Genomic DNA, 20566 nt, shown 5'->3' with positions numbered 1-20566 from the left:
GGGTGCCTGGCCAGCTCAGTTGGTGGAACATGTAATTCTTGATCTCAGGGTTGTAGGTTCGAATGTAGAGATTACTTAAAATAAAATCTTGAAAAAAATTAAAAATTAAAATGCAGCTTTTTTTTTAAAAGATTTTTATTTATTTATTTGAGAGAGAGAGAGTGAGAGACAGAGAGCACGAGAGGGAAGAGGGTCAGAGGTAGAAGCAGACTCCCTGCTGAGCAGGGAGCCTGATGTGGGACTCGATCCCGGGACTCCAGGATCATGACCTGAGCCGAAGGCAGTCGCTTAACCAACTGAGCCACCCAGGCGCCCTAAAATGCAGCTTTAAAAAAAAGTTTTAAATTATAGTATGACTCTATTCTAAAATGCTCAAAGACAGTGTACACTATATTAACTCCGGGAAGTAACTGGTACTCATTACCGCATTGCTAGAATTTGGTCTTTTACCAAAATAAAGTCCATGAAAAAAAAAAAAAAAAAGAGGGCGGGGGGGGGCGGCGAGCCTGGATGGCTCAGTAGTTAAGCATCTGACTTTTGATTTAATATCTCATGGGTCATGAGATCAAGCCCATGGGGCTCTACGCTCAGTGGGAAGTCTGCTTGAGGATTCTCTTCCCCTCTGCCCCTCTCCCCAATTCTGCCCCCCCTTCCCTGCTTGCACTCGCATGCTCTCTCTCAAACAAATAAATCTTAAAAAAAAAAAAAACCATGGGGCGCCTGGGTGGCTCAGTTGGTTAAGCGACTGCCTTCGGCTCAGGTCATGATCCTGGAGTCCCGGGATCGAGTCCCGCATCGGGCTCCCTGCTCGGCAGGGAGTCTGCTTCTCCCTCTGACCCTCCCCCCCCCATGCTCTCTCTCTCTCAAGTAAATAAATAAATCTTTAAAAAAAAAATCCATGAAAGACTAAGTCAACTCAGTGGTTATTTTCCTTAAATGTAACTCCTCCTCCTACTCCCCCAAAAGCAAGTGTACTTTTAAAAAACATAAAATCAGAATTTAATAAAAGTCAAACCACTTTTTTAAAGCATAAATCTGGGAATATAAAAATCACTGTAAACTTAGTAAGGTTATTAAAAAGGTTATATATTTTAATTCTCTACTTTTATTTTCTTCAACATAAATATAAAAGTACTTAAAGGTTTAGGATTTACTTTTGAGATACTATAAAATATTACTATCTTCATGATAAAAGAAATTTATGAATTTATGGAAAAGGGAATAATATTTATAAAACATGCTGGTGAAAGCACTGTGTATGTTTGTATATCAACATTCAAAGGTCATTCATTAATAAAAATATTGAAAGTCTAATAAAAGGAAAGTTAAGAATGGCTTTACACAAACTTGCATTTTCCAAAATTTGTCAGGACCACAGAATCTGGAAGTATCAAAGATTAAGTAGAAACCCACATTTAGAAGAGTTCCATGGAATTCTCAGAAAGAGAGAGCAGCCAAAGGGTCATCTGAAGACATTCTTTTAGCCTAAACTTTGAGAATCATTCAAATGGGGGAGCCAGTGGCTGATATTAACAAAGTGAAGCTTCCTACTAGTAAGCTCAGATGCCCGCCCACCCTCTCTGCCAAACTTAGCAGATGAGAAGTCGTTTCATGAAGTCATGCGCAAACATGAAATTCGCTAGTAAAGGTTTGCTGCCATCCCCTCAGTCATTGCTTTGCTTGCTTAGGCTCATAGCCAGCAGGAATATCTCCCTCTGCAAAACTATTTCAAAGTAATGACTTGGAGGAAGTGGTGTGCTGATACCATGAAAAAAAAAATCCCTCAAACACAAAGATAGTTCAAAAAGCATCTGTATAAGGCTCAGAGGAAACAAACAGCTCAGCTAATTTCAACTCAAAATAAACCCAAGAGACCAGTTTACCTTGGCCATAGCTGCACACACATGCCGGAAAACTGAAGGTTGGCGATTATCTAGTGATTTTGTTTTGTCCCAAAGGGGATGAAAGGGCAGGGTTATCCATCCTGGGGTCAGATGGAATTACAGAAGATACCCCACTCCACAATGCTTCAGACACAGAATGACACGTTTATAAAAGGATTTTGCACCGCTTTCTCAATGAGACAGAGGGACCCTGGACCTCGGCTGGCATGACAAGTCTCATGTCCCTTCCTGAAGCCACCGGTAGATCAGAAGCTAATTCTGGGCCTCTAACATGGGTTTCTTTGCAGAACTAAGAGAGGAGGACATCTTGGGCTACATTGGGCTGAAATTCATCTACAATCTTCAAAAATGACCAATATTGAATTTGCAACTTTTGGGCATTTAAAAATATTCTTCAAATTAAGTGGACACACCATCAACAAAGATCACATTATATTTGGTTTTGAAAACCATTTGGAGTTTTCTGTAAAGGCAGCTGCTTTTCCAAGAGAATAGGTGATGACGGCTACTCAAATCTTAAAAAGATCCTTATTTTATTCTCAAATAACTTTAGTTGAGAAGATCACTAGATGCATCAGAAGTCTTAAATTGTTTTTTCAGTTCTGTTTTGTATTGCTATTTGAACATCTTTATTGCTAATTGGTTTAGGAAGCCCCCAAAAGCCCTTTGGTTTTTGATCACTCAAGGAAATTCGCCTCACAGCAGAACACCTACTTATGTTATTTTATTTCCATTTTTTGTGAGGGGGAGAAGACAGGAAAGGGTGATGATCTTTAATATCAGAACTGTGAGTTGTTGACCTTCAACTGGGTCCTGAGATTTATAGTTCAAAACATTCAGTACCCAGATCACATGTGGTGACAATTAAAATATTTTAAATGATGCTTTTCCGTCTTCAAGTGTTGGCCATCATATTCAAGCTGGGCACAGGAAGCAGAGATCCTGTCTCAGCTCAGAGGCCGGCCCACAAGGGCAGCTCCAAGACCTGCCGTTTTTGCCACTGTCTCTTTAGGTGGTGCCCCAGTCAGCAGTCCTCTGCAGCTCATAAAACCCAACATAACCTTTTGGGCTGCTCTGGAAAAAACACATTGGGTAATGAGGGATAGAATGCTTTCTGTTCCATGTTTCCAGTTATTTTCTGGCCCAAAGAAATACCAAATCATAGGCATCTAGAAACGAGAGATGGCCCCGTAAGAACAAGGATCCTACACAGTGTGTGAGCACTGACACCCCCCCCACCCAAGGGTTCATCTTCCTGTTTCCGGCTGAGTGCTTCACCAGAGCTATATAGGCCTTGGAGCAAACAGCCATTTCTGCCAGACTTGACTCAACTCAAGCGCTAGGGTGGGTCTTAAAGCAAAAGTAAAAGTGCCTAGAACGATCCTTAGCACATAGTAACGGCACAATAAACTTTAGCTATTATTATTGCTCCAGGAAGTGAAATGTCATTGTTCCGATCACCCTGAAGACACGGGCAGGGGTGAAGAGATGCAGATCCGTGGCAGTGACGGTGAAAGAAATATGGTCTCTGAGAACATGCACCATGTGACAGCCATGTCCTCCATATGAGCTTTCCCAAAGGGATCATTCAGCTACAGAAAATAATTAGAAGGCCCACTGGCATTTCTATGTGCAGTTTATATACCATCTTAGGTTTGCTGGTCCATGGCATGGAAAGGCTCGAATGAGACACCACGAAGTAGACAAGGTGCCACATGAGGTGCTACGGAGGTGGAAGGGTCGTGGCCTAGAAAGACAGAGGTTCCAGTATGGCCTCTAAGGTTTCACCTCATTTTCACATTGCTTAGTCACATGATGTCTTTTGTGGCTCCGAACAGTAACCAACAGCCCTTAGAAAATGAATCGGATGGCAGGTGGAAAATGCCAAAAGTCATCTTGTCTCTCCAAAAGTGTTACGTTGCTTTTGCTTTTATTTTGCTTTTTTACCCTTTCTTTGTTCTCTGAGTCCTCTTTGCAGAATAATTTAAAATTCCATGATCACAAGAACTTCCTTTGTGCCTACATTTCCCTTCTGAGATCAGCTGCAGCTGAACCCACCCCAGCCAAGGCCGACTGGACAAGGGCAGGCCCCTGGCCCAGGAGAGGCCAGTCTTCCTGCTGGAGAGCACACTGAGCTGGCCACACACGCCAAAGTCTGTTCAGACGAGGCAGTCAGGTTCCTCGTCATCTCAGAAGTATGAACTGGAAATCGTGGGGACAGGCAGTCATGCAGTCACACCAGAGAAATGAGACGAGACAGGAACAGCTGGGCCAGTTAATTGGGGGACATGGGAGAGGAGATGACCCATCTTCTGGGCCTGAGGGCACATTGTGGTTTTCCAGGTACCTAAGCTGCACTGTAGAGTTCAATAATGCTACGGTACCAATGCTAACCATAACAACAAGAACAGCTAACATTTATTGTGCCCTTACTACGTGCTTAGGATCGTTTTAGGCACTTTTACAAGTATTAACTCATTCAATTTTCACAATAACTCTATTACATAGATGATGATGATGCTGATGATGATGATGAAGATGATGATGATGATGACACTGAAGCACAGAGAAGTAACTCGACCAAGGCTACACAGCTCGTAAGTGGCAGAGACACAACTGGAACTCAAATGGCTTGGCTCCAGAGCCCAGGCTTCTAACCAGTGTGCGCCTGCATGTGGCGCAGTCCCGGGTTTCCTGTGCTCTTTACTGCCCATCCTTACGATAAAGACCCGCTATTAAGGAGGTCTGACAGGGGGTCTATTTTTTGCTCTCCTACTGTCTCACAATTAGCATTTTTCTTGGCTCCACTCATTATGAATCTTAGTAACTTAAGTATATATTTATTAATTCAAGAACTATGTAATGCTTACTGTGTGCCAGGAACTACTACGAGCTTTGGAAGCAAAAGAATCAGCCCAATCCTAGCTCTCAGGAACCTTAGTACTTCAGAGAGAAAGACTGGTTCTGCACACAGCCCCGTACCAGAGAGTGCTGCCAGTATTTACACTCTAAGGTCATACTTCCATGACCTCATGCATAATACATACTATTTACCATCTTTTTACACACTGTGTCCTATTTTTGCCTAATAATATATTGTATCCTAATATATTGTATCATCGTTAAAATAATGCCTAAAAAGCACGTTTTAAAAAAATCACCAGAACAATGACAGACATGGTAAAGATGGCTTCTTTGAAGGTCTTCCTTCCTAGGACTCTGCGTCTGAGTCAGCCTAAGGGGTGGCAGCAAGTTGTGCTCACACTGGCTGGAAACAGCTCTGGCCGATTATCTACCTACAGGCGGTACTGCAGGGTTCCTGCCAGCCTGACGGCGTCTCAGAGACATGAACCATGGCCTCTTCCTCCATTCTACCATATTTCACTGTTGGCAACTTGTTCACGGCATGGATCCTCATTCCCGCCACACAGGTATTATTTACGTCTATAGCACTTGCAAGATGGTGCTCCCAGACACCAGGTGTCACATCTTGTCATCTTTCCAAACCTACAGCACCAGCACCCTGCTTTGCGTCTGACAGGCTTTTAATACGTTTTAAATGATTGTTTTATGACTGTATTACAAAAGTACCAGTCTATTGTGGGAAATGGTGAACTCAAGTCTAAAGAAGATAAATTACCTATAATCCTACTAGGTAGAAATACATATTATCAACTTTTTGGAATATTTCCTTCTAGTCGTGATACATATAGAATGTTTTAAAATTAGGAATATGATGTATGTAGTTTTGAATCCAGTTTTGGTGATCCTTTCATGCCACGAAATACTCTTTGAAAACATGGTCTGCATGATAGCCTATACCAAAATTTATTGAACATTCTCCTGTTGCCGGTCATTTAGTTATCCCTCACTTTACTTTTATAAATGTGCTAATATCAGTGTGTTCAACTAGGATTATGCAATAGAAAAATTATAGAAAAAGAAGTACTAGATCAGGGTTTGAACAATTTAAACTCTCTTGATACACAGTGCAAACGGTCCACAGGGAAGGCTTCTACTCCCTTTGGCATCAAGAAAGAAAGCCCCTTTCACCATACTCTTGCCAACAATGAATATTATATTTTAGGAAATCTTTATTTTATTTTTTAAAAGATTTTATGTATGTATTTGACACACAGAGAGAGAGCAAGCACAAGTAAGGGGAGCGGGACAGGGAGAAGTAGGCTTCCTGTTCATCGTGGAGCCCGATGCGGGACTCGATCCTGGGACTCCAGGATCATGACCTGAGCCGAAGGCAGACACTTAACCAACTGAGCCACCCAGGCGCCCCGAAGGCATACTCTTAACCGACTGAACCACCCAGGCACCCCTAGTTCTAGAACATCTTTATCGGGGCACCTGGGTAGTGCATTCAGTTAAGCTTCTGACTCTTGGTCTCAGCTCACGTTGTGATCTCAGGGTCATGAGACTGAGCCCCACATCGGGCTCCGCACTCAGCGTGGAATCTGTTTGAGTTCCTCTCTCCTTCTCCCTCTTCTCCCTCCTGTTCATGCTCTCTCTCTCTCTCAAATAAATAAATACATCTTAAAAAAAAAAGAAAATCTGTATGTTAATTTGGTTTCTTCAGTGGGTCAGAACAGAGCGTATATTTAAACTGTGTGTTCCTCAGCAAAATTTCACATGGGCCACTTACAAACAAGAGCAAAACAAGCCTATCATCCACAGTCCCCAACTTCAAGCCCTTGAAACCTTAAAATATCTCATAATTTTAGAAATGGAAAGTAGTTTAGAGATCACTGAGCAAACTGTTTCAGTTTATAAATAAGGTAACCAAACCTCAGAGAGGTTAAGTGACCCGGGTAATGTGTTCGACTCTGAACTAGAACTAGTTGTCTTGACCCATAAATCGTTTCTTTAGAATGGGCTGATGGCCTAATGGAAGCAACAAATCATTGTTATCAGAGTGAAAAAACACAGGGAAAAATAGCATAAGAACACATTTGGAAAAGAAACCATTAGTGTTCTAGATTCTGTTTTATCTTCATGACACAAGTGAGAATAAACTGTTTTATAGACAGGCCAAAACTCACATGTGAGTACTGCTCTATTCTTAAGATCCCCGCTCCAATCTAGAACAGATATTTTCTTCTGGAACCATTAAAATACTCAGCGTCGATCGATTACCCTCCCATCCAGCCGGCATTCACTGAGACTATACCGTGGCCGGGCACGGTGCCGGGTGCTGGGGGAGCAGGGGGAAGAGAACCAAGGAGAGAAATGCGGGATTCCTTCTGGGGAGGGGGGGCAGGAAGGCGTGTGAACAAATCCTAATGCACGTGACTGGGTGGGGGAGGGACGCACAAGGTGCGGTGGCAGGGGCAGAGCCATGGACGTGGAGGACTTCACACAGGAGCGGACGCATGACTGTGCCTGAGCCTGAAAGCAGTCGACTGGGCAGAGTGGGGAGGATGGCATCGCAGGCGGTGAGAGAGCAAGGCTGCGCATCAGATGGGGCTGAAACATGGTGGCCGCACGCCTCATGGAAGCCCCGCGCTCCTATAAGCAGACCGATGGTCACTGGATGTTTTTTAGGCTGGCTTTTATTCTGACTGGTTAGCACTTGTGCCCACCAGCTGTTAGATATTTTCAATATCAGCCCTGCCTCTAAGGATGCTATTATCTTCACTTAAATTTTCCAGAGGTTATAGAGCTGATAAGTTTGGGTTTTGAGCTTTTGACTAGCAACATCACAAGGCAGAAACAACTATAATGCCTAGCATGGGGCCCTCCTAAGAGGTGTTGTATTTCTTGCCAACTGCTTAATTTTCAGTTATGAACTATTTGAAAAGTCTGATGACTTTAAGAACTGGTAGATTGGGATGCATGGCATTAATATGGCTAAAACAGATGTATTATAAATTAATATATGTGCTTGTTTATTAATTCAACAGTAAGATCTAGTGGCCAGTCTAATAACTACTATAATTTTGAAATAATAATGAGGGTAAAGAATATTTGGAGATATCTGATATTAAACTGTACAGAAGTTATTTCTTCTTTTTGAATTGAATGGTATGTGAGGTATAACTGTATAAATTTAAGGTGTACAATATGCTAATTTATATATTGTAATATGACTACTATTATAGCAATTATTAGTACTTCTATCAGATTACATAATCACCCTTTCTTTTTAGTAGTTGGAATAATTAAGTTGTAGTCTCTTAGCAAGTTTGATCATTATAATACATTATTGTTGTCTACATTCACCATACAGTGTATTAGATCTCTAGGACTATTTACAAGTCTTAGTGTAAGTTATCTATTCTTATGCAACAAGTTACCCCAGAACTAAGTAATTTAAACCAACAGATATATTATATCACAGTATCTGTGGGTCAGGAATCTGGGCATAGCTTAGCTGAGTATCTCTGGCTCAAGGTCTATCACAAGACTGCAGTTAAGGTGGCAACTGGGGCTGTGTTCTCATCTCAAGGTTCAACTAGGGGAGAATCTGTTTCTAGGCTTACTTATGTGTTGGCAAGTGTAGGTTCCTTCCTGGCTATTGGTCAAAGGCCTCCCTCAGGTCCTTGCCATGTGGGTCCCTCTATAGGGCAGCTCATCACATGGCAGTTAGCTTCCCTCAGAATAAACAAAAGAGTGCCAGAAAGCCCCCAAGATGGACACCAGTCTTTTTATAACTAAATCTCAGAAGGGACATCTTATCCTCTCTGCTGCATCTTGTTCAGTATAAAGGAATCACTAAAACTAGCCCACATTTAAAGGGAGGGATTTAAATATGAGTGTGAATTTCAGGGGGTGGGGATCATTGGGGGCCATCTTGGAAGCAGCCCACCACCTAATGACATAAAGTATCTATGACTTTTATTGGTGATGATACCTCAAGTGCTGCTAATACTATTGCAGTTTGTGGGCTACATTCACAATTGAAGGAAATGCAAAATTTCGGTTAGAGGTTCATGAAAATAAAAATGTGCTATTTTCCCCATCCAACTCACAGACTTTAGGTTAAAAACTCCCGTGATAAAGGATGCAGCATATCTTGCACCATCTAAAAGCCAGTTTGATGCTCTGTAGATGGGCACAAGGATTCCTCACATACCCCTGGAATCCCCCATGTGTGGGCATTTACTGTGTTTACAAAAGATTCCATTTTTGTTTGTTTGTTTTTTAAACCATGAGGTACTGTTAGTCCAGCTCAGAAATAAATTGACTTTAAAAACCATTCCCACAGCTGCAAAAGGCAAGTGTTTGGCTTAGTGGAGCCTGGCTTATAATGAACCTTTCACCTCCTCTGGGCAGGTGGTCACCAAATGATCTATGGGAACAAACAAGCCATGTTTTGAAGTGATAACCACTTTTCTAATGATAGGTAGGACTGGAGTAGAAGGCAAGTAGAGGGAGATACTGTGTTCCTGTAAAATTCAATCTTCTTAAACTTGGGCCCTCTAAAAACATGAATCAAAATTATGTTTCCAGGCCTACTTTCTTGACCTCTGCTTATTATTACCTTTCCATCCATAAACCACTTAGGGATTTTCCTTTTAGATAGTGAAGAATAGCCTGGATGCTATCAACAGGTCCATATCAGAGAAGCAATGACCATGGGACACAATCATAGGCTTAAATTTTGCCCTCTTGGACCCCAAATGAAATTTGGCATCACCTACTCAATGAAATGCCTTCAGTGTTCCATTTTATTGGGGTGGGACATGGGTTATATTCAAAATATCCAACAACCAATAAGACACAGTCATTAACCAATCGATGTCTCCCAGTCCTGGGGCACCCCATGCTGTGCTAGACACTAACCCTTAGTTGTTGAATTACGAGACACATCTTGCGGGTCCAGGGGTGCACTCAGTTGTCTGAGGTTGGTGATGATTCACCAACTGGTGTTGGAGCTTCTCAGTATTTTAGTAACCAGCATGGCTGTACCAGTGCAAACAGACTGGATATCAACCGCGGAGGTGGGAGCTCCTCCTCCCCAAGTCCCCGTAGAGGGTTACTGGTGTGGGAGCTGACTCTGTCACCCTTCAGTACTCCATGTGGCCTGTACTGTGGGGATAGAGCCCAGCCTCCTTCCTGAGCCTTGAGGTGAGGTATTGGAGGCTCTTGGAATCCTGCACTCAGGTCTCCTCAAGGCTGGCTATAGTCTCCTGGCTCTCAAGCACCTTCCAGGGGCAGCCTGGGGCAGCTGCTGCCAGCGGGCACCAACAGACTTTTATGCAAAACACAGTTGGGTGTTTCCCTGTGGGTTTGATGGAGGAGCATGTTCTCTGTCTATAGGTGTCATACCACCCAAGAAGCCCCACCACTGGATGGGGTATAGGACAAAAGAAGAGACTTTTTTCATGTATCCTCTCATTTCAAGAATAGGTTTAGCAAGTACCTGAAATTCCTGAATGGAGCCCCGTTTTACGTACATCCAAAAGAGGTCATTCCTCATCGTCTCTTGGTCTACATTATTTTACTAAAATGGTCTGGTTGGTTTTACTTAGCTCCATGCTTCTGGAAGGCAGATTAGGAGAGGCTTTGGACACAGTCCTGGGTCTAAATTCCAGCTCTGTGGGCAGCAGACCAGTGACTTCCCTCTCTGAGGCAAAGTGCGCCTCATATAGTGCCTGCCTCATAGGCTGGTCAAGGGACAAACGAGATGAAGACATGTTTGATAGATGCTCTTCTTATACACTGAGCCCAAGATCGAGAAGAAAAACTTTTAGTCTCTGGGATAGGAACTGCTGGTATTATTCCAGTTTACCAACTTAGGTATTTCTACAATAGATCCTTTCTGTTCACTCAAGCTGACTAAAAAGCAGACAAAAAGTGAATTTAGAGGTCAAAATATAAGCTCTGCACAGACTTCAAGCCAACTCTTAAGAACTCAGAATTCTCCCTATTGAATGCAGGTAACAAACCTCCTTTCCCCAGGGAAATAGCTAGCAGAGATTAATTCATTAATATTTACATTTAAGATGATTTATTTGAGAGAGAGAGAGAGGAGAGGCAGCGAGAGCACAAGCCAGAGGAGGGGTAGAGGGAGAGGGAGAAGCAGGCTCCCCGCTGAGCAGGGAGCCCGATGTAGGGCTCGATCCCAGGACCCTGAGATCATGACCCTAACTGAAGTCAGACACTTAACCAACTGAGCCACTCAGGCTAACTAGCTAATGTCTGTCTCAATTATAATAAATGCAATTTCAATTATCAAGATAATATTTACATCAACATTAAAAGATGAAAACAACCATAATATTTTCTCCGATTGCCTTGACATATGTGCAAAGAAGAACTAGATACTGAGCATTTGAAAAAAATAAACATCGCTTTTGCCCACTTTGCTTTTTTTTCTTTAACATAATTATGGAATCACTGGGGCTAAAGCAGTGAAAGGCAAGACCTAAAACAAAAATCCTGACCCTTCCACTCTTGTTTATGCAAGAAATCAATCAAGGAATAAGTCCTGAGGCAGAGTCCCATTCTGCATTTTCAACAGGAGTTTTAGAAGCTACAGATTCTGTGAGTACTGTGGAACCATTAAGACCATTAAGAAAGATGAATTCTTCTAGGATTCTAACTCTTATGTTTAGACATGTATATCCAACTGCCTACTTAACATCTCCATGTGATGTCTGTCTACCGGACAGCTCAGACCCAACAAATCCCAAACTAAACTCTGTACCTCTCCCTTACCTCCACCTGCTCTACTTACAGCCTTCCAGTTGGATGCCATTTCCATTCTTCCTTTGCTTCTTTGGAGTCTTCCTTGACTCCTCTCTAATGCTTATTATTGTTCAATCCAATAGTTCTCCTGTGTTTCTACCTTCTAAAGAACCAGACTCTAATTACTCCTCACCACAGCCTATGCTGCCACCCTGGTCCAAGGCGCCATCGGCTCTCACGGAGGGATGGCAACAGTCTCCTAACTGGTCTTACCTTCTACTCTTGCTCTCCCACAGTTTATCCTCAATATAGTAGCCTGGCTGTAAAGCCAGATCATCGCCTCTCTGTTGAAGTTCTCCCAAAGCTCCCTCCTATAAAGGCTACCAGGCCCTCAGGAATCTCACCTTCCCCTTGTCTCCTCCTCACTCTGTCCTCACCACACTGGCTCCTGTTTTTCCTTGAATATGTCAGGCATGCTCCTGCCTCAAGGCCCTTGTGCTTTCCCCCAGGTATCTACCTGCAAGGCCAATTCTCTCACCTTGGCCAAGTCTTCACTCAAGGACCACCTTCTCCTTGACAGCCACCCTAACCACCACACCTAGATCCACACGCTCCACTGCATTCCTGCTCCCCCTCACCCCGCTGTACTTCTTTTCCTACAGAACTCAGTACTTTCTAACCTTGTAGTCCACCACATTACATACTATTTATTAAATTTATTGTTATTGCCCACATCCCCAACTAGAATGAAAGATCCACAGGGAAGATGCTCAATAATATTTCTGAATTAAAGGAAAATGCCCTCCCCACAAAAAGGGCAACCCCCCCCCGGAAACACCATAAAACAACCAGTATCCAAAAATGTCCAATAGGACCCACATATTATATATCATTTTCTTCTTTTTATAGTGACAAAGAAGTAGGACCAACACTGAGGAGAGGCTGCTGTTTGCCGAGGAATGACCCTGAAGAGTGGCATTACAGGGGAGAGGGAGATCACCACACTCTGAGCACAGGGACTTTGTCATAGAAGTCCTAAAACCTCCCTTTTATCTGGGAGCCACAGAGATCAGACTCAAAATGACTGGCCCACATTACAAATTCACAAGAGGCTTCTGGGCACACCAGAATTCACAAATACTGTCATTTCTTTCCAGTGGCCATGTCCACTCTCCAGAATATACCCTTCTGAAGTGGTAGTACTCAGGAAGCTGAATTAGTGTGCAGAAAGTGGTACAGGGATCTTGGAATCAGGGCTAAGGATGGGTAAGCCTCTTGAGGGCTCCTTAATTTGGGCCATGGTAAGCCCTGGTCTTCATCCAAACTTCACAACAGACAACCCCTCTCAATCCATATTCATGTCCACACAGTACAGGGACCCTCTTCCTGGCCAATCCTGGGAAACCACTGGGAAGTTTTCCTTTCTATATTTTGCTCTATGGTTCACTGCACACAAACTTTCTGCAGGTGGGATAGATTAGGTGCCCACTCATCTATACTCCCCGTGCTATAATACCTACATTATACTTACCTATATACTAGCTGTATTCTGTGCTGTTTTCCAGGAATTACACAAAGGCCATGTAGCTGGAGTTTGGGGAGTTCATAAGCCCCTTCGTTTCTTGATCTACTCTCACTTAGCATGAGTCTAGCCCTGTAGATGGTGTCCCAGATTCCCAGTCCTTGAGCCTCTCATCATTGCAGCTGGTGACCCACGCTGGAGTCAGGAGCCTTGGTCTATGCTCACTGCGCACACTAATTAGCTATTTTAACAAAGACAAGTCACCTCTAACCTTTCTGAGCCTCAGCTTCCAAATCGAAAAATGAGAAGACTGGACTCTTGAAGGTCCCTTCTATTTGGAAAAACCTAGGATTCTATTCCTTACCTACCTAAGTTTTTAAATAATGACAACAGCATCTGAAAGCCCCTTTTCCTAAACTTTTCCCAAGGCCAGATGTTCCTGGCACCGAATTAAGAGAAAAAAATAGTTTTTGAATAACTCAGCATTTTCGTCTTTCAGAGCAAATTATCCTCTGGCCTTTTCAATTCCTTTTCCCCTACTGCTACCTCCTTATGAATCCTTAAACGAAGTTTTTAAAAAGTAAACTATCGACTCTTCCTGATTTGTCAGGATTTATCTTGTAACAACATTCTTTTTTTTTTTTCCAAGTTATTATTGCCGTATACAACCTCTCCAACATTTTTATTCTGATGATTTATTGGGAACAAACCATCAGCCTTGATTTGTCCCTGCTTTGCAGGAGGGTTATTGACTGCTCTGGGGAAGAGGCACGGAAAGCTGAGACGGGACTGGAGGAGGCAGCATGCTGTCCAGGTGAGCGGCGGCCTGACCTTTCACAGGGCGATGGGCAAGGACTGGCAGGAGACGGAAGAGCAGAAGGGAGAGGAAATGCAGAGGGAAGGAGAGAAAAAGTGAAGGCACACGTTGGCTTTGAAAAGGTTTTAGGCGAAGCCCTGGTGGCAGTTCATCAAGAATGTTCATTTAGCGAAATGACTTCTGCAACTGGGACTTCGCTAAGGAGCCACACCGCAGTGAGAAGGCAGAGTTGGAACATGAGTCCCCTCCTTGAACAGCACCCCGTGCAGCCTTCTGCGCAGCAAGCTGGCCAGGGACTGTGCCTCCCCTCTACTGCTCCCACGCCCAGTGTTCAGGACTCAGGAGGCTCATGCTCCAGGTCTTTAAAGCCTTTGAGGAAGACCAAAGCTTCCTACAGCTGGCCTGGGAATCAAAGAAATCACCATTTAATAAATCAGTGATTTACAAACCATTAGCAAACTGTCCAAATGAATCTATATGCACAACCTCCTAGCCTAGAGTTAGCTGCATATTCCAAAGAACTGTAGGTTCCAAGATATCATCTAATGACTTTTAGTTGAGAAAATACATGCCCTCAAGAATTTTTACCCTATTAAAAAAATATATATATATATTTGTATGTGTACATGCACATGTGTGTGCAAACATGTAAACTACTACTACAAAAAAAAAACCTCTTTATTTTTAAGCCACACTAGGATTACAAAACAATACAATGAGTGAGCTTAAAATATGACATATTATTAAAATCCAGACACAAACAAAAGTAGAAAGGAAACCAAATTCATACCAGAAAATATCAAAACAGACCAGACTCTGGTAAGTATCTAGCTAGTTACTGTCAAAGCAGTAACTTTTATTTAGTATTGAGAAATTACAGTGTTAGTGATGTATGAATACCTCCTAGTGGAATTGGCATAGGCACGTAAGCCAGGAATAGGGGCCTCTCTCCAATTGTGCACCATATAAGGTTCCATTCAAGGACTCAACCTTGCCTAGTTTACTATTTTTGAGGAAAAGCCTTCTTTGTCCTTTCATAAACAAACAAATGCAACCATTCTTGTCATTTTCTTGTCTAAATGCCTTTTTGGTGGTGGCGCCTGGGTGGCTCAGTTGGTTAAGCGACTGCTTTCGGCTCAGGTCATGATCCTGGAGTCTCAGAATCGAATCCCGCATCGGGCTCCCTGCTCAGTGGGGAGTCTGCTTCTCCCTCTGACCCTCCCCCCTCTCATGTGCTCTCTCTCTCTCTCATTCTCTCTCTCTCAAATAAATAAAGTCTTAAAAAAAAAAAATGCCTTTTTGGTGGGGAGGGAGACCCTAAGAGGCTTTTTTGGGGGAAAATAGCAAGAACTTTCTAACTAATGAAGAAAATGGAAGGAAATTGAAAGGGCAGAATGAGGGGCGCCTGGGTGGCTCAGTCGGTTGAGTGACCGACTCTTGGTTTTGGCTCAGGTCATGACCTCCGGGTATTGAGATCGCGTCCCTCCCCCCCACCCCTACGTCCCCACCCCCCCACCCCCAGGGCTCTGCACTTAGGGTGGATTATGCTTGAGATTCTCTCTCCCCCCTCTGCTCCTCCCCCTGCACGCATGTGCGCACTCTCTCAAATAAATAAATGAATAAATAAAATCCTTAAAAAAAAAAAAAAAGAAAGAAAGAAAGGCAGAGTGAAAAATCCACCAAACATACAGGGCAATCCCTTCCTCGGAAATGTCAGAGGACACACGAGCACTAATGATATTTTATTTAGAAGACAGCAGCTCCAGCCAAAGAAGAACCACAGAGCACTGTGTCAGGCTGTCCATCACATCTTCCCAAGCATTTCCTTACAAAAAATCTGTAATCTAAACAAATAGCATGGCCATGCCTCCAGAACAGTCTTACTGCTCTTGTTCCTTTTCCAGCACAATAGCTCAAGTCCTCTTTGGGTCCTTAGTACTCAGAAGAAAAATATAACATTTTGTTTGAAGCATTCATGAAGGAAAATGATAACCAACTTGTAATCTGAGGTATCTTCAAGTCTGTCGGTTTGGAAGGAGGGTGGTATAAGAAGACATAATTACTGGATGATTCTCAGAAAGTGTGTTTATTCCCGCATGAAGTCTGGTGTTAGTCATCAGAATCGAGGAGAAGGCTTTTTCCTGAAGATTACGTAGCCAAAAAGTATCAATCCTGGAAGGAATAAATAGCACTCCCCCCTCTATCTCTTCTCTTCCCTTTCATTTCCTTCCTTCATCCTTGTCAGCTCTTAAAAACTGAACTGCTTATCAGCTGAAAATGACTGAGATTTTGTGAAGCATTTCAGAGTCAAGATAAAAATCATATTGTTGAAAAAAAAATCATATTATTGAAACTCATGGTCTTTTCCAAGGGTGTATATACCACAGGAGGTGACTGGCTCATAGAAGATGATGTGGACATTAGAACCTGCACATACAATACTTTAAAAATCTATGGTTCCCTGATAGCTATAATAGATAAAGAACTCCCACAACTCAACAACAAAAACCAAATAACCTCATTAAGAAAATGGACAAGGGGGGTGCCTGGGGGGCTCAGTCGTTAAGCCTCTGCCTTTGGCTCAGGTCATGGTCCCAGGGTCCTGGGATCGAGCCCCGCATCAGGCTCCCTGCTCAGCGGGGAGTCTGCTTCTCCCTCTCCCACTCCCCCTGATTGTGTTCCCTCTCCCACTGTGTCTCTCTCTCTCTTACATAAATAAATAAAATCTTAAAAAAAAAAAGAAAATGGACAAGAGACTTGAACAAACATTTCTCCAAAGAAGATATATAAATAGTCAACAAGCATAAAAAGATGCTCAACATCACTAATTATTAGGGGAATGCGAATCAAAACTATGGGATACGGGGCCCCTGGGTGGCTCAGTCAGGTGAGCGTCTGCCTTTGGCTCAGGGGCTCAGGTCATGATCCCAGCCGGAGTCCTGGGATTTAGTCCCGCATCGGGCTCCAGGCTTAGCAGGGAGTCTACTTCTCCCTCTGACCCTTCCCCCTCTCATACTCTCTCTCTCAAATAAAGAAATGTTAAAAAAAATAAACTATGAGATATCATCTTACACCCACTAGGATGGCTGCTATGAAAAAACAAACCAGAAAATAACAAGTACCAACTAGGATGTGGAGAAAGTGGAACCCTCGTGCACTGCGGGTGGGAATGTAAAATGGTGTGGCTGCTATGGAAAATGGGGTGGCGATTGCATCAAAAAATTTAAAACACAATTACCTTATGATCCCTCCATATCCCTTTTGGGTTATGTACACAAAAAAACTGAAAGCAGGGTCTCAAAGACATATTTCCACATCTAATTCACAGCAGCATAATTCACAACAGCCAGAGGTGGAAGCAGCCCGAATGCCGTCCTACAGTTGAATGGATAAAGAAAATGTGGTCTATCCATGTAATAGAATATCAGTCTCCGGAGGGAAGGACATTCTGACACCTGCTACAACACAGGGGAACCTTGATGGCATGACACTAAGTGAAATAAAGCAGTCACAAGAAGACAGATACTCTATGACTCCACTTATCCGAGGTACTCAGAGCAGTCAAACTCAGAAACAGAGGAGAAGGGTGGTTGCCAGGGGCTGGGGTGGGGGAGGCAAAGAAGGCGGAGTTGCCTAATGGGTACAGAGTTCCCATCTACTGAACTACATACACATTCAGTGGTTAAGATGGCAAATTTTATGTTATGTCTATTTCAACGCAATTAAAACAACAACTTGCAGCTCCCAGTATTTCCCAGTAGGACGGTGATGACGACTGTTAAGACTTCCTACGCATCCAGAAACATCTCTCTGAGAAGCCCAGAGAGCTGGGCCTCCAGACTTGGTGATGACGACTCAAAATGACCAATGATGAATCCAACTGTAAAAGCCGCACTCATCAAAGTTTCATGTTTTATTTTCTTTTTCCCTACTAGCATGCATGTGTTGTATATCTCCCCGCTGCATGCTTGTGAAGCTCCGACAACCCCCTGATTTGTGGAGGCCGCCTCTGAAGTGTCGCTCCGCTACCTGGGATTCCGGGCACGGCTCCACGTCCGGGTCCAGGAGAAGAGGACTCTGCAGAGTCAGCCTCCTTCCTCTTCCTTAGAGAATTCAGTAGCATGCCCACACAGTCCTCCTTCCCCCTAAAATTCACTATGTTCTCTCCAGAGAAGAGGTGACCACTTACCTCTTTCTGCTCTTGGCCTTCAAACTGAACTCAGTGCAACTTGGCAGTGATTCCTGTCTAAAAATTACAAACTAGATTAATATTCAAGGTGCCCTCCACCATCCATCATGACTGACCACCCTGTGCCATCCCATGTCCTTTGTTTTCCAGATATACTTCCAGGTTTAGAACCCAGAGGTGCCACAAAATAACAATCTACTTTATAAACCTTCTCTTGTATCTCAAACACAAAGGACCACAGTGAAGGTGGAAAGTTGGAGAAGGGGGTGAGAAATGGCCAGGGAGAGAACAGATGCCCCCAGAATAAATGGAAACAGTTTTTGGAAGGATGCATTAACAAAAGAGACATCAGATCCATCTGGAAAGTATTCTAACAAAATAAAAAAGCCCTTCTCTACTATGTGCAGCAGATTACAAAACTCCCTGAACAACAAAGCTCTATGACCAACTGAAAAAGCAAAACAAAACCGAAAGAAGAGCTCCTTCTAGGGATGGCCAGTCACCACGAACTTGGGAGCCTCTTTCTGGTGTCAGGGGCATGCCTGGTGCCACGTGCAAGAGCCCTTCCTGCTGCAGTGCCCCGCTGTGTACGTGCATGCGTGCGTGCGTGTCCTCCAGGTGGTGATCGGTGCGAAGGGCCCCAAACACCAATGAAGTCCAACCTCTCCTCCACCACGCCCCCCTCCCCCATGGAAATGCCGCTGCCTCTCTCGGGGCCAGTGCAGGGCTTCTGAAACCCCTGGGGCTGAGATCTCCAACTTGGAAGCCACCCTTACTCTATCAGCTTCCCCTCCATTTTCTTGCACAACATGGTCATAAAAAATGGAAAAAATGTGGCCATCTGAGGACCTAATCAACAATGATTCTTCTCTTTCGTCACTGCCCTGGTTATTTTGCATTGCTGGGATATAAACAACACATGAGCCCACTAACCCCTCGCCCCTTCGTCGTTTGTTCAGTGCAGACACTTCAAAGGATGCTGGGCGGGCATGATGAGAGGGCACAAGAAGGCCCCAATCCCAACCTGTCTTAATTACTCCCCCCACCACGTCTATCAACACTGGGACACCGGAACACAGCCACAGAAGAAATCTAGTGTGTTTTCAAAAACATCCAGAAAGAGATTCAGCCACCTCTCTGGCTGCCTGTTCCAGTGCTCGGTAACGGTCCAAGAATGTAGTAACCCTCTAACTCCCTCTAACTCAGATTTGAGACCTTCTCCTTTTTCATACAGGTCTGAAAGTAGCAGGCCATTGTGTAAAAACCTTTTATTGACTTGAAGTTCTTTATCAGACTGTCCCTCGCGGGCCCGAGGATGAATAACCTTGGAGCATTTAGCTCTTTCTGGGCTCTAATTTCCAACACTTTAACCATCCCTCTGGTTCTGCTCTAGACTCTTGAAATCTTCCTTCACACAGGAGGCACCGGCTGACGACCCAAGCTTTGAGTGATGGTCCCACCGCACGGCATCTTCAGGCCATGTGCCGCTGGAACCCCGGCCCCCACCCCACGCTTGGCCTACACCAGGGTGCAGGCGGGGGACTTCCTCATCTCACAATCAAGCTGCCCCCCACCCCTTCTTCTCTACTCCTGCTTTATGTTAGTAGAAGAAGGGAAGGGAAAAAAGGGAAGGAAGAAAGGAGAGGGCAGAAAAAATACAAATGGGAACTAAGAATTTATAAAAATATGAGAAATTATTTTAACAGGAAATACAAGCCAAAAGATTCGTTTTACCAGATGAAAAGTATATAAGAACAACAAACTTTTGCGTCTAGACCTGCAGCATATTTTCACACACAATGTTTCAGTGTTTCCTACCGCCCTTTGAAAGCCCGGCGAACGCCCGTGAACACAAGCTGATTTGTCCTGTTTCAGGTTTGTGCTAATAGGTAAACATGAGGGGAGGCTTAGCTGAATTCCAAGACATAAGTTATTTCATAAACATCTGAAGGTTTGTTTTCTAAAGGCAAAGAGGGAAGCAAGAGATTATGAGAATTTCATTTTCACAATAATGGCTCCGTGTTTGTTCCTCTAACAAAGTGTAGTTCCCAGCCATGCCCCGGCTCTCACATCCAAAGCCAGAGCCAATTTCTTCACATTAGAAAAAGAGACAGCTTCAGGAAAGAGAACCAGTTAGGTCTTTTAGAGCGGCTCTGAGAGATTTTTCAGGGGGGATAGAAAGCACTAACCTGTGTTGTTTTAATCCGCCGAAAACGACAAGTTCTCAAGTTCCCCTGCAATCTTCTAGCGGGTTTCCTGTAAATGTCGCATATGCATTATACTTCCTCACTGCACCGTCTCTGATGGCCTCCCTCAGCAGTCGGAGGCATGTGATAAGATCGTCTCGTTGCTTGCTTCACACTGGGGTAACCCTGCTTCTAAAGGAATCTTTGTCACCCCGAAGGGGTCCCCCAGCTTGTTTTAGGCATCCCTGGGACACAGGTAAAGAGACGATTGGCCTGGGAGAAAGGCAGGGAAGAATGAGGTCTGGA

At 43.7% G+C, this 20566-nt stretch overlaps 1 protein-coding gene across 5 annotated transcripts in view; it reads right to left on the bottom strand.

Annotated features, from left to right (window-relative positions):
• Positions 1-20357, bottom strand: part of WIPF1 (WAS/WASL interacting protein family member 1) — a 76136-nt gene extending 55779 nt beyond the window's left edge. For 2 of the 5 annotated variants that reach the window (XM_028123690.2, XM_028123683.2), the window contains exons 1-2: positions 20264-20351; positions 18075-18131 (exon numbers count right to left, since the gene is read on the bottom strand). The gene's annotated coding sequence lies outside the window, so the exon portion shown is untranslated. Of the gene's footprint in view, positions 1-18074; positions 18132-20263 lie in introns of all 5 variants that reach the window. The other 3 variants (XM_028123700.2, XM_028123695.2, XM_088021631.1) reach the window with 3 other exon arrangements.
• Between the last annotated feature and the right edge of the window lie 209 nt (positions 20358-20566).

The sequence above is a fragment of the Eumetopias jubatus genome, unplaced genomic scaffold, assembly GCF_037043125.1.
Source record: "Eumetopias jubatus isolate StellerSeaLion01/CBP00866 unplaced genomic scaffold, mEumJub1_p1.0 scaffold_3, whole genome shotgun sequence".
NCBI classification, from domain to species: Eukaryota; Metazoa; Chordata; class Mammalia; order Carnivora; family Otariidae; genus Eumetopias; species Eumetopias jubatus.
This window is presented reverse-complemented; position numbering and strand designations above follow the sequence as displayed.